Raw genomic sequence first — 17260 nt, forward strand, 5'->3', positions numbered from 1 at the left:
ACAAACTTTCAATTTAAACAAATTTTTAAAAAATCGTGTTTTATTTGTGCGTGCATGTGGGTGTGCCCGCGCGCGTCTGTGCGTATGTATGTGAGTGTGAACATGCACAGATGCCTGCAGGGGTTAAAGGGTCTTGGGTCCCCTGGAGCTGAAGTTAGTGACAGCACAGTGCCAGATATGCACACTGGGAACCAAAGCAACATCCTCTGAAAAAGCAGCAAGAGTTCTTAATTGCTGAACTTTCTCTCTATTCCTCATGTTCACTTTGGAACATGTTCACTTTTGTTTACTGGTCTGTTTTGTCTTGTTTGTTTTTTGTTTGTTTGTCTCTTTGCATGTTAATTTGAAGCTTCATCTTTGTACTACAAATATAAGACCTTTCATAAATACAGAGGCTGAAATACTTCTCCTGGAAGAGGCTATTGTTTAAGATGCATCTTTTAACTGATGAATGAATGAATGAATGAATGCTCATTATTTTAACACTCTGCAATTTTATTTTCTTATTTTCATGATATTTAATGAAGTATTTGGCTTAGGTACAGAATAATCTCCTCTCTGCCTCATGTAACAAGAAATTGCCATTATGGCCTGATCAATTAACAAAATCTAATCTTTTAGGAGAAAGGAAATGTTCCAGTATTGTGACAAAATATGCAAACACATGTCTTAGGTACTTTAAATTCTTTTAAATAGTATAAGTAGCTATTGTTCATGCCTAAAACAGAGCCATAACTTGAAACAAATTATTTTTTTCACACTGAAACTATTTGTGCCCTATAGCATTTTATTGGCTTTCATATTAATCATATACAGACATACCAAAATAAAAAATACAGTTTATATGTTATTGATGACTGATATGTCTTTTAAGCTCATTTGTTTTATCAGTATTAGGCTAAGTCTTTTGATTGGCTTCTCTATCATTTCCTACACATTTACACAGGGAGCATCAGACTGTCAGAAAAAAAATGAAAACTGCAGTTTCTTTGTGTTATATTCAAAATTAAAAATACCAACATTAGTAAAGAGAAGAATAAGCCAAAAAAGAAGAAAAAGGTGTAACCTGCTCAACTTGAGAGACCAGGAAAATAGTGTTCATTCAATTATGATGATCCCCTTTCTGTAACAACACAGCCATATTATCATAAAATGCATATTCAACCATCTGTTTAAAGAATAAAAATATGAGCTCCATCCACAGCTGCCGCAATAAATGTCATCTGTGAATTTAAATTGGAGTGTTCACATTGTTCTTGGCTATCATATAAAATAAACGAATTTTAAATTTAAACAAACACGTCCAGATGACACGCACCATTTACAGACATATTCTAGAAACATTAGGAAATTTCCTGGCAAAATATCGCCTCCACATTTTATTCTTCACTATCTAATACTAATGTCTCCATATCCATAACTTAAAATAAAACCATTCAGGAACAATTTGCCATAGATTCAGGGCGTTATTCTGTTGTAAGAATTCTGTTTTGATTCTTTGTTCCATTCTCACCACTAAGAAAGATATTGATAATTCATCAAACATCACCTTTTTTTCCTAAAGCAGATGAATAACTAAATTACTGACTTTAGAATATTGTCATTCTCTGCCTAATGAACTCTTAAAGATAAAAAACATTTGCTCAAACTGGATTACCATATGATCCAGCTAGCCTGTTTATTGGTCTATAGTCAGTGGAAATGAAATCAGCATGCTAAGGGCTTTCTGAGCTCTTATTTTTATTGCAGATATGTTCTAATAGCTAAGGCATGCATTAAGCTCTGCTACTTGCTAATAGAAATTTAAATATGAATACAGAAAATTCAGTTTATAAGAAACAAATGTCTTTCTTTGTTCCTTATTGGAAAGAAATTCTAGTCATTTACAGTGAATTGGGTCTCACTGGGTTAACTGAAATAAGCTTGACCCTGAAAGAAAAGTACAGCATGTTCTCCTAAATGTCAATGTGAGATTAGAACACTGAGACTGTGAGAGGACTGGGGAAAGTCAAGGGAAGGAGCCAGTAATGAAGGGTTGATAGAACGGATGATCTGTGTTGTAATGAAGGTATGATTATAAAATTTAGTCTATCATCATCTGGAAAAAATGTTTACTAAATAATATGAAAAATAAATACAAATTATATTTTCATTAGGATAAATTATTAGAAAAGTAAGTAGTTCCCATAAAATAGCTATTTTTGACAATTTTTTGGATTTTACTAAATTAGTGCTATTATATTATCAACACGTAAGGTATGTTCATAATAAAATGCTAAGTGTATCTGAACACATAAGTGGAATGAAAAATGTTACTGTTAATTTTTTTCTATTATACTTCAATCTTTACGACTGCTTAAATAAGAGGAATGTGTTCTATCCAAACTGTGATAAGACACTGATTATCAGGATAGTTGTCATTATGCATAAAGGCTCAAGATAGTAGATGACAGCATGAATGAGGTCACATGTATTGTACAGCAAAGATTTTTAAATGATTATGTACATATTAATTTAAGCCATTTCGGGCCAAAAAAATGAATGGGTTTTGTTGAGATTTATTTTTTGTTGAGGCTAAGAGATGAGATGCCTTTAAAATATATCAGTTTACCTTATGACTTTAAAAACTCATGTTTCATTTTCATTTGAAAATCATAGGATACTCCCATAAATAATAACCTGAGTTATGTTTAGAAATAAGTACTTTAAGGTCATGTGACAAGGGATGGAACAAGAACTCAACTGCATACCTTTCTTTAACAACAGTAGTCTGGGAGTTATTGCCAGATGAGTACCCAGTAAGAAGCCAAATAAAACTTAGTTGATTTCCTAGCAATTCCCACAAAATGAGCCTTTCTTGACAAACCAATGTAAAGTCCTTAAGGCTTTAAATAATTTCTGAGTGTAAGTAGTTTTGGAACAAGGTAGGAGGAGGACGGCAGAGAGAAATGAAAGAGGCGACCACACCTGAGGAGCAGGGCTGGGCAGACAGAGGGCCTAAAGAGAGAAGAGGAACTATGGGTAAGGCACCTATGTGACAAGCTGGAGATCTAACACAGGGTCGACTCCTAGCTGAGAATCCTAATAGCAGGGGTCATGAAGAATGAAGATGCCATGCTCTAACTAAACAGGACTCCTAGTGGAGGGAGGTGAACATCAAACCACCCACAAACTTTTGACCCCAAATTTTTCTGCCTACCGAACATGCAGGGATAAAAATAGAACAGAGATGGAGGGAATGTCCAACCAATGCCTGTTCCAATCTGAGACCCACCCATTGCAAAGAGCCAACCGCTGACACTATTAACGATATTCTGCTATGTTTTCAGACAGGGGCCTCGCCTCGCTGTCTTTGAGAGGCTCCACCCCCCGACAGATTGAAACAGATACTAAGACTCACAGCCAAACATTTGGTGAAGCTTAGTGAGTCTCGTGGAAAATTGCGGGTAAGGATAGAAGGAAATGGAGGGGACAGGAGCTCTATAAGAAGACCAACAGAGACAGCTGTTAGCCCACGACTCCGGGGGCTTACAGAGACTGAAGCCCCAACCAAGGACCATGCAGGGACTGGAACTAGGCCCCCTATACGGATGTAGCTGATGGGCAATTCCTTCTTCATGTGGGTCCTCTAGTAAGAAGAGTAGAGGCTGACTCTGACATGAAATCTGTTGCCTGCGCTTTGATCATTTTCCCCTTGCAGGGCTGCCTCCCCAGGCCATAGAGGAAAAGGATGTTCTCAGTCCTTATGCGGGGTGGGGGGGGCAGGGGAGAAGAGCTTTCCTTTTCTGAGGAGTAGGGGAGGGAAGACAGGATGAAGAGGGAGGGAGGTTGGGGCTGGGAGGAGAGGAGGAAGGGAACTACAATTGGGATGTAAAGTGAATGAATAAATAAATTAATTAAAAATAGTAAATACATTTAACAAAAAAACACTTTTGGTCTCCAAATAGCTTACTGGATCATAACTGATAGAGTGTCTCAGTCATAAAACACAACTCCAGTGAGATTACAGATGATCTTGCTTAGTACAAAGAATGTCTGTTGAGTTAGTCTGTCTTCCAAGTACCCTGTCTCACCTTGGGCAACAGTTTCTGGAAAGAAAGACAGCAGGAATGCTTGCTTTTGCTACAGCTACACTAATTCCTTTTGGCTAACCCCTAACTACAAAGGGTTGTACCCAGATTTTTCCTCCAGTAGACCTGGAAATTTCAAGAGAGAGAGGCCACCCCTGGCTGTGTGAGGTAATACAGTGTTCTGTGTGTTGAAGGTCTGATCCTGATCTCTTTCTGCCTCTACCTTTCTGTAGCTTCAGGAATCTAACAGTACCCATGACCATTCTTTCCAAGGCTGATTTTCTTGTGCTTCTAATTTTTTTTTTTTTTCCTGTTTGAGGCTATCCTGTGGTTTTTCAACTTGTTTATTTGAATTTTATTCAGAACCTTTTAGAAACTCGGCTTCAAGTATGAGAACTTGGCGGAGCCTGCATCTTCATCAGTGTTCGAGTCAGAAAGGTTTGCAGTGTCCAACCCCAGACTGTCTTCAGCAGTTACAGGAGCCTTAACAACTTTGGCAGTCTCATTTTGTTTAAACTCAGGATTTATGTTTCCCTCCAAAAAGGCTTTTACCTCGCCTGTGTTTTATAGGCCATGCAGGAACACTTGTTCTCATATGACTTTTTTTGTTTTTCTGAAAAGTTTCTCAAAATGAAATCATAAAAAAAAGACAAACTCATTGTCAAATTTCATTGCTAATTACTCTTAAAAGAAACTGTTTAAAGCCCATTGATATATAACAGTGTCTTGCCTGCAATATAGCTAGTGCAATGATGACACAAATGTTATGGGTAACTGACCAATATCTGATTTGACTTAGTACCCACTCAATGCGTAGGAGCTCATACCTGAGACCGCTGAGGTGAGCAGTAACCTGAGACTAAACACCACAGGGACCTGGAATGAAATCAAAGGTTCCTGTTTTGTTTTGTTTTGTTTCTTTTGAATGGAATGGATCCGAAAAACATCATTCTGTAGCATTTATCTGTGCCTTGCTGAGCCATCATCACAGAAGCCTCCTCTTGTAGCAAATGGGAATAAATACAGAGAATCACAGCCAAACATTACAGAGAGTCAGAGACCTGGAGCCATTCATCCCTAAACAGAATTTGGAAGATGAGGCAGTGTAAGAGCCAGAAGGGATGGAAGACACAAGACAGCAAGGCCATGTAACTCACTAAGAACTCAATATGTAACTCGATATGAACCACAGAGACTGAGGCAGCACGCACAGGGCCTGCATAGTCTGCACATATGGAGTCCTAGAGCCAAAAGAAGTCCACTCATACCCATTCCTACCCAGAAACAATCTCCAATTATAACCATTTGCAAATGACAATTTAATTTTTATACAAAATATTTATTTGATAATGTCTTTTACTTATCATAACCAGATATTTAATGCATCTGAAATCATTTTTAATTTTTATTTATTTATTTTTATTAATTAATTTATTTTTGTTACTTACAGTTTATTCACTTTATATCCCAGCTGTATCACCCTCTCCCAATCCCTCACAATCCAACTCTCCCTCCCTCTTCTCCTCCCTTGACCCTCCCCCAGTCCACTGATAGGGGTGGTTCTCCTCCCCTTCCATCTGACCCTAGCCTATCAGGTCTCAACAGGACTAGCTGCATTGTCTTTCTCTGTGGCCTGATAAGGCTGTTCCTCCCACAGGGCAAGGTGATCAAAGAGTCAGCCACTGAGTTCATGTCAGAGACAAAGACAGCCCCTGTTACCCCTACTAGGGTACCCACTTGAACAATGAGCTGCTGTAGGCTACATTTGTGCAGGGGTTCTAGGTTATCTCCATGCATTGTTCTTGGTTGGAGTATCAGTAACAGAAAAGACCCCTGGGTCCAGATATTTTTGTTCTGTTGCTCTCCTTGTGGAGTTCCTGTCCCCTCCAGGTCTTTCTATCTCTCCCTTCTTTCATAAGATTCCTTGCACTCTGCCCAAAGTTTGGCTATGAGTCTCAGCATCTGCTTTGATACCCTGCTGGGTAGAGCCTTTCAGAGGCCCTCTAGTATATACTCACTTATAAGTGGATATTAGACATATACTATAGGATAAACATACTAAAATCTGTACACCTAAAGAAGCTAAGCAAGAAGGAGGGCTCTGGGTAAGGTGATCAATCCTCATTCAGAAAGGCAAATGGGATAGACATCAGAAGAAGAAAACAGGGAAGAGGACAGGAGCCTACCACAGAGGGCCTCTGAAAAGTTAATCTTTTTGAGAGAGTCTCACTGGGGAGTAAACTACTCCTAAGGGTAGGCTGAATGCCCTGTAGTCCATGGCAAACTGAAAATGAACTCAATGACATCTTTGGGGGTTCCTTTTTCAAACTCTTCATCATGGCTTTTCCTTTTCTTAAAAATCTTTTTTATTTTACTTCATTTTATTTCTAGTTTTTGTTCTGTTTAATCTTACAAGTCTTTTGTGTATTTGTGACTATGTTATGGCTTCCAGCATAGTGTTATTATAGGATTTTTGAACATGGGAAAGAGTGGGCCTGTTTATTATGCCTTCTCTTTGGCTCTTTTCCTTCTGCTCATTTTGTCCTACTCCAATGTGTTAGCTCTTATTTTATCTTATTATATTTTATTGTTATCTATTAGAACACTGTTTGTTATCTAATGAGGCAAAAAGCATGGGGAGCCAAATGTGAGATCATTTGTTTGTTGGGGGTTGTTCTAATGCGTGCCCTCGAGATCTGGTTACACATACCAGATCTTGTTTTGTAAACATGCCTAAGACATGCTTGATTGGTTGATCAAACAGCCTAGACCTGGGCAGGGCAGATGGGATAGGCATGGCTAATTTTCCTAGGCTTAGAGGAAAGGAGAATCGTGGGAAACAGACTGATGGGAAGGGAATAAGAAGGAGGATTCCACAATGGATTAGTGTGGAGAAAAAAACATGTGAGGAGGAAGGACTCTGGGGATGGTGTGGATGGAGACAACACCCAGATGAAGAAAACAAGCAAATATTTATAAGATTATGGATAGAAGATAGTTCAGATGAGAATGATTAAGGTGGATGGCATCGGAATGAGGGCCAGGAATTGAATGGTGAAGTAGAAATATCTGCCTGGCCCAAGGTAAATAAGGAAATCTATCAGGTGTCTCTGTCTTATTATTTGTGATGGCAGGGTAAATAATACTGCCATGATAATCTTAGGGCTAATAAATAACATTATATAGCAGCAAAATCATCTTTTATTTACAACAAAATTTCCTTAAATGAAAGAAAAAGACAGACAGATAGAAAGAAAGAAAGGAAGAAAGAAAGAAAGAAAGAAAGAAAGAAGGAAAGAAGGAAAGAAGGAAAGAAAGAAAGAAAGAAATAATACATCAGTTTTCCCTGGTTTTGTTCTCATTACTTCCTTGTTCATTGTGTGCTGTAAGTGGTCATACTGCTTTATTATTAAATGACATTTTTTTAATTTAAAAAGGGGATTTTTGTAGACCTGTCTAAGCAACTTTTTCACCAACACCTGTGATTAATGTTCTGCAATTTTGATTAACCATTATAACTGAAAGAAATAAATGGGGGAGGCTAAGGTATTTAAAAGAATATTTAACTATAGACTACTTTGGTAGGCAGATATTGTCTGCTACTCAGAATATCCCATTATATGAGAAGGATTCACAATTACTGCCCCCCCCAACTTCCTGAATTCAAGGGGGAAAGGAGAAAAATCTTACATTTTGAAACTCTATTACTCCAACATTTATTTAAAATGTTTGCTTTTTAGACTACTGAGTTTTAAATTAAGGTTTAGCAATGAGAATAGCCAGTGATGTCCAGCCATTGCAGAGCGTGTGAACAGAAGCTGCATGGGTGCTGTGAAGACTGCTGAAATGGTCTTCTGATATTATCACTTCCTTAGCATCAATGACTTAATTGAAACTTGGGAAGGAGTAGATTTGGGTTTTTAAAGATCATCTGAATGTAGAGATGGAAAGACAGAAGAATAAAAATGGTTCCAGAAGACCAGTATGAGTAATCAGAGTAAAGTTAGACAATAATAGAAATATTGAGAAATAGTACACATTAGATCAATAATTTTGGAACTAATCATCTTTTTAGTATACATAGTTTTCCATACTCTTAGGGTTTTATGTACTTTTTATTTTTATTTGATTTTTATGAATTACATACAGTTTATTCACTTTGTATCCCAGCTATAGCCCCCTCTACCACCCCTTCCTAACCCCACCCTCCCTCTCTCTTCTTCTCCTATGCCCATCCCCAGTCCAATAATAGGGGAGGTTCTCCACCCCTTCCATCTGACCCTAGCCTATCAGAAAGAAGGGGAAGATAGAAAGACCTGGAGGGGACAGGAGCTCCACAAGGAGAGTAACAGAACCAAAAGGCCCAGGGGTCTTTTCTGAGACTGATAAACAAGGACCATGCATGGAGATAGCACAGAACCCCTGCATAGATGTTGTCCATGGCAGTTCAGTGTCCAAGCGTGTTCCCCAGTAATAGCAACAGGGACTGTCTCTGACATGATCTCTTGGGCTGGCTCTTTGATCACCTCCACCTGAGGGGAGAGCAGCCTTACTGCACTTTTATATGTTAGACCCCACAAACAAAACAATTCCAAAATTATAATAGATACAAGAAGGTTATATTTTAATTTTAACTGTGGTCAGTTTTCCAAGAGCACATTTTAAATTAATAGCTACTAATTTCCTAAGAAATCCATCTGGAAGAGTGAAAGCATAGAACGTATGCCAGGAATCCCATTATCTGCTGTTATTTTCACAAGAGGACAGTAAAAATACCACTTTCAATATTCTTGAGATTTTTTTCCATCACATTCATTCAGGTGAATAACACAGAGGTTTAAAGCATGTATTTTGTGTTACTATTTCACAGACTAGAACATTACTATTTTATAGGCAAGAACATTTTATCATTCATTGGTTTTTATATACACCTTCACAAATTGTGCATGGCTATGTTCCCTGCCTCTTCCAATTCTCCTTCTGAATCAAGAAAGTAGAACAAAGAAAAGCAAATTGTTGAATTCAATTAAAAGAACATTTATTTAATTGACCCCATGTGTGAGGAGTTTTGACAAGTGAAAAATATGCAGTTGTATATGAGATAAAAAGTACTTAAAACTGGCTAAGAATAAAATATATGCAAGATTGTAGTGGCTGTGTTTTGGGGTAGAATATGTTTATATATAGTTCTCTGACAGCTCCTATAAAGTAAAATATTGTATTTATCTTAGAAAATTTGATAAAATCTCCTGGAAAGTAAATCACCTAAATTTAATCTTAAGAGTCATTGAAACCCGGGGAAACTATTATATTATTCTGTTATTCCTACAACAGATAATGTACAATTAAGTATACATGGATATGGATGTGCTTATATTCCGTTGTGGTTTTGTAACTCAGAAGAGATTTGTTGGCACAAACATACAGACGGAATTTTTTAACCAGAGAATAATGATTGCATTAGCTCTTTTAATTCAACCCATAGAAGGTAATAGTAGCTATTAAATGGCTCAGTGGGTAAAAGTATTCAAAAGTAACAACCGGAGTTCAGTTTCTGGGACCCTCATGGTAGGACTTAAGCAAGCAGCCTCCTCAGCATACCCACACACATATACACCTGATAAATAAATAAATATGTAAGAAGAAGCTGTACTACATGGTAGCAAAGAACTGAAAATGCCAAATTTAAAATCTGATAGTCTCTAGGACCTTACATGAATAATAAGAAAGAAAAGACCAAGTGTTGGACCAATAATGTGCAAATTGTACTTCCCAGGCCCTGCTGCTGCTTTAAAAGACTTTATAAAAATCACTAGATCATGAAAAGTAGCCAATAAAGACATCTTTCCTTCAGCTCAATTCTCCTCTGTGACCTTTTGCTTCATTCTGGAACTCTGTTATCATAAACGATAGTTGAGATTTAAACTTGGAACTGCCCGTTTTGCAGGGACCCAGGCTCCGCCTAGCTCTTCCTCAGCGCCGCTTTCATCATTCCCTTCTCACTCATCTCTGTTTGTGACCACCTCCCAACTCACGATGCACTCTTTAGTGGAGACCAACAGTCACCACATTAAAATGGGACTCTGGTAGGTACACTTTCCCCTCACCCGTTCTGGTCTCTCCACACCACCCACAGACCTGCAACTGCCTGTCCTCCCTCCTCCCTCCTCCTCGGCTACCTCCATCCTCTCAGAAGTCGGGTATTATGGTGCAAACCTAGGTTCTTCCTAACATAGGTATTTAAAATTAAATATTTTTGAAGAATAAATGACTATCCACTTACTAAAGATTTACTTTGTTCTCTAAAACATTTGATTGAAAATTTTATATTGTTAAATATTTGCTAAAAATCAGATATTCGCTGTGTACACTTAAAAGTAAACATGTAAACCTTTCTAATTACCCTTAAGTTATTGGATACCAATCTCTTCTTTCCTAGTCCACAGGTAGCATATATGCTCAATTTATTTAGCTCTGTAGTATGTTTATGATTGCCATACTTAATAATAAATTTATACTAATGAATTTGTTTTGATTCTAAATTATATTTAATTCAGCATATACCTATTTTTTATACTTACATAAACACGTTCGGTGAATGAATGAAAAACAAACTGTAGTTCCCCCTTCTATGCAAAACTACCGTAAAACAGAAAGGAATGAAGTACTCCTTGCTGGTCGACTGAATGAGTCACAAGGACACTGCACTGAGGGAGACTGGAGACAGATGATTCCAGTTGTATGTGCTGCCCGTTACACTTCTAGGAAGACTTTGACCATGTTACCACACGTGCATACATGAGAATTTGTCTACATAGCTATGCATAAGTCAGATCTTAAACTCTGCACTTTGCTTCCAAACATCTTTATAACAAGTGACGTCTTCACGGAAATCTTCTTAGAATACACACTTCTCATTTTTAAAAGATGTGTACTGTCCTGGCACACACTTCTCTGTTTCTGTGATCGATACTGACCAGAACCAACCTGCGGTAGTCAAGTTTATTGGATTATAAGTTATAGTTGATTTTGAAGCTGAAGCAGATACTGCAGAGCAATGCTGCTTTCTGGCTTGAGTATCCCGTCTTGCTCAGTTACCCTTCCCATTTATCCGAGGCCCACTTGTCCAAGTACTGCACTGTCCACAGAGGCCTCACTCCTGCCGTACCAGCCAGCAGTCGAGAATTCTCCACAGGCCAGTCTGAGAGAGACAATTCTTCAAATGAGCTTCCCTCTTCTCTGATGTGTCTGGGGTGGGGTCAAGTTGACAAAAACAATGACATGAGTGAATCTTTTTTTGCAAATATTAGTGATGTCATAACTTGCAATTAATTTTATTCTGCATAACTAAAATGACATTGTGTTTTTATAGACTGTGGATTTGAACACATTTTTATGTAAATACCCATCAAAGCGTGAATATAAAACAATAATGCCACTGTGACCCAAACTCCCTCAAGACCATGTGTTGTATGAACAAATGATCCTCCACCTCAGTTGCTGGCAATGACTAGCATGGTCTTGGTTGCTTGAGTAGTTCTGGTCCCTGAATTCCATCTCTGTAGAATTCTATAGTATATAAGCTTCAGAGACAGGCTTTTCCCTATTCATTATCATGTGTTTGAGATAATCCCATGCCAACTGGTTGTATATGGTATTAGTTTTTAATTATGAATGCTTTTACACTGTATGGTTGTTCTATAGACTGTCTACATACTCACTGATGGCATTCAAATTAATTAAGAACAATTAATGACCAAACTGATAATAAAAATCTTCTAGAAGTTTTTGCTTAGGCAAAAGCTATCTTTTTTTTTCAGGACTAACACCTAAATGTGAGGGTGAAAGTTACTATCACTCTGAATTTTCAAGAAATAATGGAATTACTTCCCCAGAGGCTGCACCATGCTTGCATTGACACCCACCCTCGGAGGCTTCCTCTTGCATTTCCTCATGGCCAGCACTTGGTGTGGCTGGTTTTGTGTATTACAGTCATTCCGATGGATGTTGAGCAGCGCTGTTGTTCATTACAGTCAACATCGTTCATCTATGCTGCTGACTATTGACACTTTTGTCTAATTGGTTGTTTTTCTCATTTTTGTGAAACCTTACTTTTCTATTTGGATTTTGTGTTTTTTCTCACGCAAAGGCATTTTTGTTTTACAAAAAATCATTATGTTTTATTTTTTAATGCCTAGTGATTTTTTCCAACCTTTACATTAATAACCATCTGGAGACAATTTTTTTTATATTATGATTTTTTTATTTTTTTAATATTAGTTACAGTTTGTTAACTTTGACTTTGTATCCCAGTTGTATCCTGCTTCCTCATTCCCTTCCAATCCCACCCTCCCTCCCTTATCTCCTGCCTGCCCCTTTCCAAGTCCACTGATAGGGGAGGACCGCCTCCCCTTTCATCTAATCCTGGTTGATCAGATATCTTCAGGACTGGCTACAAAGTCCTCCTCTGTGGCCTAGCAGGGCTGGTCCTCCCTTGGAGGGGGGTCAAATAGCCCACCATTGAGTTCATGTCAGAAATAGTCCTTGTTCTCCTTACTAGAGTACCCACTTAGATACTGAGCTACCACGGGCTACATCCAAACAGAGATTCTAGGTTATAACCATACATGGTCCTTGGTTGGAGAAACAATCTCATAAAAGACTCCTGTGCCCAGATATATTTGGTCCTTGTGGAGCTCCTATCCTCTCCAGGTCTAACTCCTGCTTCTTTCATATGATTCCCTGCACTCTGCCAAAGGTTTGGTTATGAGTCTTAGTATCTGCTTTGATACACTGCTAGGTAGAGTCTTTCAGATGCCCTCTGTGGTAGGCTCCTGTCCCGTTGCTTCTTTTCTTCTACATCCAATGTCCATCCCATTTGTCTTTCTAAGTGAGGATTGGTCATCTGACCCTGGGGCTTCTTTCTTGTTTATCTTCTTTAGGTGTATAGATTTCAGCATGTTTATCCTATCTTATAAGTCTATATAAGTGAGTATATATCATGTGTGTCTTTGTGCTTTTGGGATACCTCACTCAGGATGATCTTTTCAAGGTCCCACCATTTGCCTGCAAATTTCATGATTTCCTTGGAGAGAATTTTTAAAAGGTGTGAAAATGTCTAGTTTCATCTTTGTATGCTCCTCCAGCTATTAGAGTTGTGATTGTTTCCTTGTTCTTTCTCCACTGAATGTTATTTGTAACTTGTCAGTTTTCAAGTACCAATATCCCTATAGATCAATTTCTAAATCTTTTCTTACTCATTGTTGTTAAAAGCAGGGCAGCCGTAGAAGGATGACAAGGACCTGGGAAGGAGAGTAGTGGTAGACAGGGACAAAAGACTCTGGCTTCATGTTCAATGAAGAACATTTTTTCTTTAGCTAGCTAGCAGAGCTAGCATTGGAATCAGAACTTAAACAAAGAGTATCGTTTACTCCCTCATCAGAATTCTCTCTTTCATATTTCCCTGCCCTTGTGGCCTTATTTTGTCCCAGGAGACATTCCTACCAGGCTGTATCTCTTGCCTGCAGTTTTTCAGTCATGAGACAGCATCTGGGTCAGGTTTGTGCTTGACAAGGAACTACAGAGCATCTGGTCCCAACCTATGGGTCTTTTCTTTCTTCTTAATTATAAATTCATCATTACGGTGTCCATGTGTCCATAGTTAATATCAAGTGGTATAAATGTCTCTTATCTTAGATATTTATTATTGAAGGGTTTTGATTATCTGATTTTTATGAAAGCATAAAAATTAGGTTTTTGATTATCTGATTTTTATGAAAGTTCTTTGTGTATACAAAAATATCAATTTATTTTATGATGTGATATATTTTACTAAAACAATATGTTTTCTTTGTAATTTTTTCATTGCATAAAATCCATAATTATGTTTGGAGGGAATGATGTTGGAACTGAGCTGTCTCTCAATCCATGATTTTCACATGCCTTCTTTAAATATCTTTACCTGCTGAGCCTTCATTCTAAACTCTGTTTTTGCATTTTAGTTGGTATACATCCTAAACTTAAAGTTAGCTGTTTACTGATATATGCCATTTTCGCTTTAGCATTGTGATACAAGTCATTAAACAAAATGTAAATCTTGTCAAGTATTTTTTTTTAAATCCGTGTTCAGTCTCTATTTGTTATATTGGAAGGTTGCCATGCCATCTCACATATACTTTCAAAAGAAGGAAAGAAAGAATAAGAGGAAGGAGACATAAAAAAATTAGTTTTCCAGAGTATTGTGCCTCTGATCAGAAACATAACTAAAATTCTGTATCTTTCATGTACACCATGATCAAGATTTAACAAATTAAATAAACTTAACAAATTAAGTAAATAAAAATTGTAACTACTAACATAAATAACTGAAAACTCTTGGTATTCAGATATCTTTTTTTTTATTTTTTTATTGTTTTTTTTTTCCCTGCTCCCTTATTCCCTCCCAACCCCATCCTCCCTCCCTCATCTCCTCCCTGCCCCTTTCCAAGTCCACTGATGGCTGCAAAGGTCTCCTCTGTGGCCTAGTTTTAAACACTTTATGTGTATAGGTGATTTGCCTCAGTGTACTCCTGTGCACCGATTGAGTGCCTGGTGCTCAAAAAGGCCAGAAGAGGATGTCAGATCCTGTGGAACTGGAGTTACGAACAGTGGAAAGCCATAGTGTGTTTACTGGGTGTTGCACCCTGGTCTTCTGAAAGAGCAATAAATACCCTTAACCACTGCACCAACTCTCTGGGTCCCCAACTAATCATACTTAATACAGCTCAAACAGCATCTTAGAAAAAACCAAATACTCATATTTTAAAATTCCAAATACTTAACACAAAACAGCATCATATAAGTAAATAATATATTGATTATATCATTTTTCTTTCTCCACTAGAAAAAAATGCAGGAGACTAAATTAGATAGTTGATATAATAAAATTATATCAGTTATTATCAATTAATTTTAACTCATTTCTGTCACCAATCCACACATGACTTATACTGAATTGTATATGAATATGACAAATAAGCTCAAGTCTGTTATTTAATAATTACTAACCAGTATGCCTTCATTATTATATGTGTCATGGTATTAGTATAAGTCTGATATTAATTTTAAACTAATATTCCCCCCTTTGGTTTATGATGATGTCAAACTGAAACAAAAATGTAGAAATATTCTGATAAGCAAAAATTTTTCTCCATCTTACATAATCATAAGAACATTGTTTCCAATTTTTGTATAATCTCTGTAATAATCTTATTCTTTTTCATAAAAGAAAACTGTCTACTATTAAAAAGCATCCCTTCTTTAATATAAAATTATATAAACACTAATATAACTCTAATAACTAATATAGTTATAACTTTATAACTAATATAACTCTAATCAAATTTTTCTTTGCTACAGAATTGAGTACACATAAAAAATTTTAAAAATTTGAATACTGGGCTACTTTTTCTATTTTATATTTGGAAAAAATTCAACATACTAGAAATGTTTTGAATTAGTTACTCTTAACATTATTTCCTACTGAAGTAAACTATTCAATGAGAATTTTCTATCTTTGATTAGAGACTCTATGCACTTATCACTATAACTACAATGAGATAAGGATGACATTATTCTTTTATTTATATGACAGAGTACAGTCATAGATAAGCCACAATTAGAAGGTAGCAGAGATTACTGAAATGTGAGCCATATATTTGACAAAATTTTTGTTGAGTTTCCCGAGGCTAATTTTTCTATTCCAAAGTTTGTTCTTATCCCTAATTGGGAAATTAAATAAACTCCCGAATCAAATGTTATAAAATTACCTAGAGGAAGAGCAGGAACATCTGACCCAGCTGGGATAAAGGTAGCAAGACAAGATGTCATACAAAGTCTGTTACAACATGCTTCCAGCATTTTGTAAAAACACTTCGAGGACTTCATTTCTTTTGTTCTAGCTATGTTTAAGAAAGCAGAAAATGCACTGACTTTTTAGGAAACAAGTCAATGTTCCCTAAATATATATATATATGTATATTTGTAATATATATATTGTGTAATTTGTAATATATATTGTGTAATTATATATATAAACACTAATATAACTCTAATAACTAATATAGTTATAACTTTATAACTAATATAACTCTAATCAAATTTTTCTTTGTCTGCTACAGAATTGAGTACACATAAAAAAAAAAAAGACTCATGACCAAACCTTTGGCAGAGTACAAGGAATCATAAGAAAGAAGGGGAGTTAGTCTGATGGGGAAAGGATAGGAGCTCCACAAGGACCAAATATATCTGGGCACAGGGTCTTTTCTGAGACTGACATTCAACCAAGGACCATGTATGGATATAACCTAGAACCTCCACTCAGATGTAGCCTGTGGTAGCTCAGTAACCAATTGGTTTCCCAAAGTGAGGGGAACAGGGACTATTTCTAACAGGAACTCAATGACTGGCTCTTTGGTCTCCCCACCCCCGAAGGGAGGAGCAGTCCTGTTAGGCCACAGAGGAGGGCTTTGCAGCCAGTCCTGAAGATACCTGATAAAACAGGATCAGATGAATGGGGAGGAGGTCCCCCCTATCAGTGGACTTGGAAAGGGGCATGGTGGAGATGAGGGAGGGAGGGAGGGACTGGGAGGGAATGAGGGATCGGGACATGGCTGGGATACAGAGTTAATAAAATGTAACTGATAAAAAAAAAAAAAAAGAATCAGAGAAGATACTTAGGAAATGTGAAAATACATTATTTTTAAAATGTTCAAATTTTCAGCTTTGCGCAGTGGCAGTATCGTAGCCAATGAGGTTTATCCGAGGCGCGATTATTGCTAATTGAAAACTTAAAATGTTCAAATTTTTACTTCTTATAATAATAAATTAGTTATATTCTTCAAAAAAATTTAAAAATTTGAATACTGGGCTACTTTTTCTATTTTATATTTGGAAAAATTCATATATATATATAATTACACAAACACACACACATAAACACACTCGCACACACATTGTGGACATTTGGGTTTATGATATATAAACATGTTTTTGTTAAAATTCCATGTTGGGGATTTTAGTTTGTCCACAGCTGTAAAATGTGTCAAGTAGAATGTGGTCTTTGCAGGGTGAAATTAGATGAATTCTGAGGACTTTGAGGGATGTAAATATTGACAGCCCAGGGAAAGAAGGAGCAGATGCTTGGAGGAGGG

The 17260-nt window shown here is 37.0% G+C and overlaps 1 non-coding gene across 1 annotated transcript; it reads left to right on the plus strand.

Moving 5' to 3' along the window:
• Positions 1 to 16828: 16828 nt before the first annotated feature.
• LOC132649825 (U4 spliceosomal RNA) lies at positions 16829 to 16966 on the plus strand. The gene has a single exon (XR_009588331.1). It is a non-coding gene; the product is annotated as a U4 spliceosomal RNA (small nuclear RNA).
• Positions 16967 to 17260: the final 294 nt, after the last annotated feature.

The sequence above is a fragment of the Meriones unguiculatus genome, chromosome 21, assembly GCF_030254825.1.
Source record: "Meriones unguiculatus strain TT.TT164.6M chromosome 21, Bangor_MerUng_6.1, whole genome shotgun sequence".
Taxonomy (NCBI): domain Eukaryota; kingdom Metazoa; phylum Chordata; class Mammalia; order Rodentia; family Muridae; genus Meriones; species Meriones unguiculatus.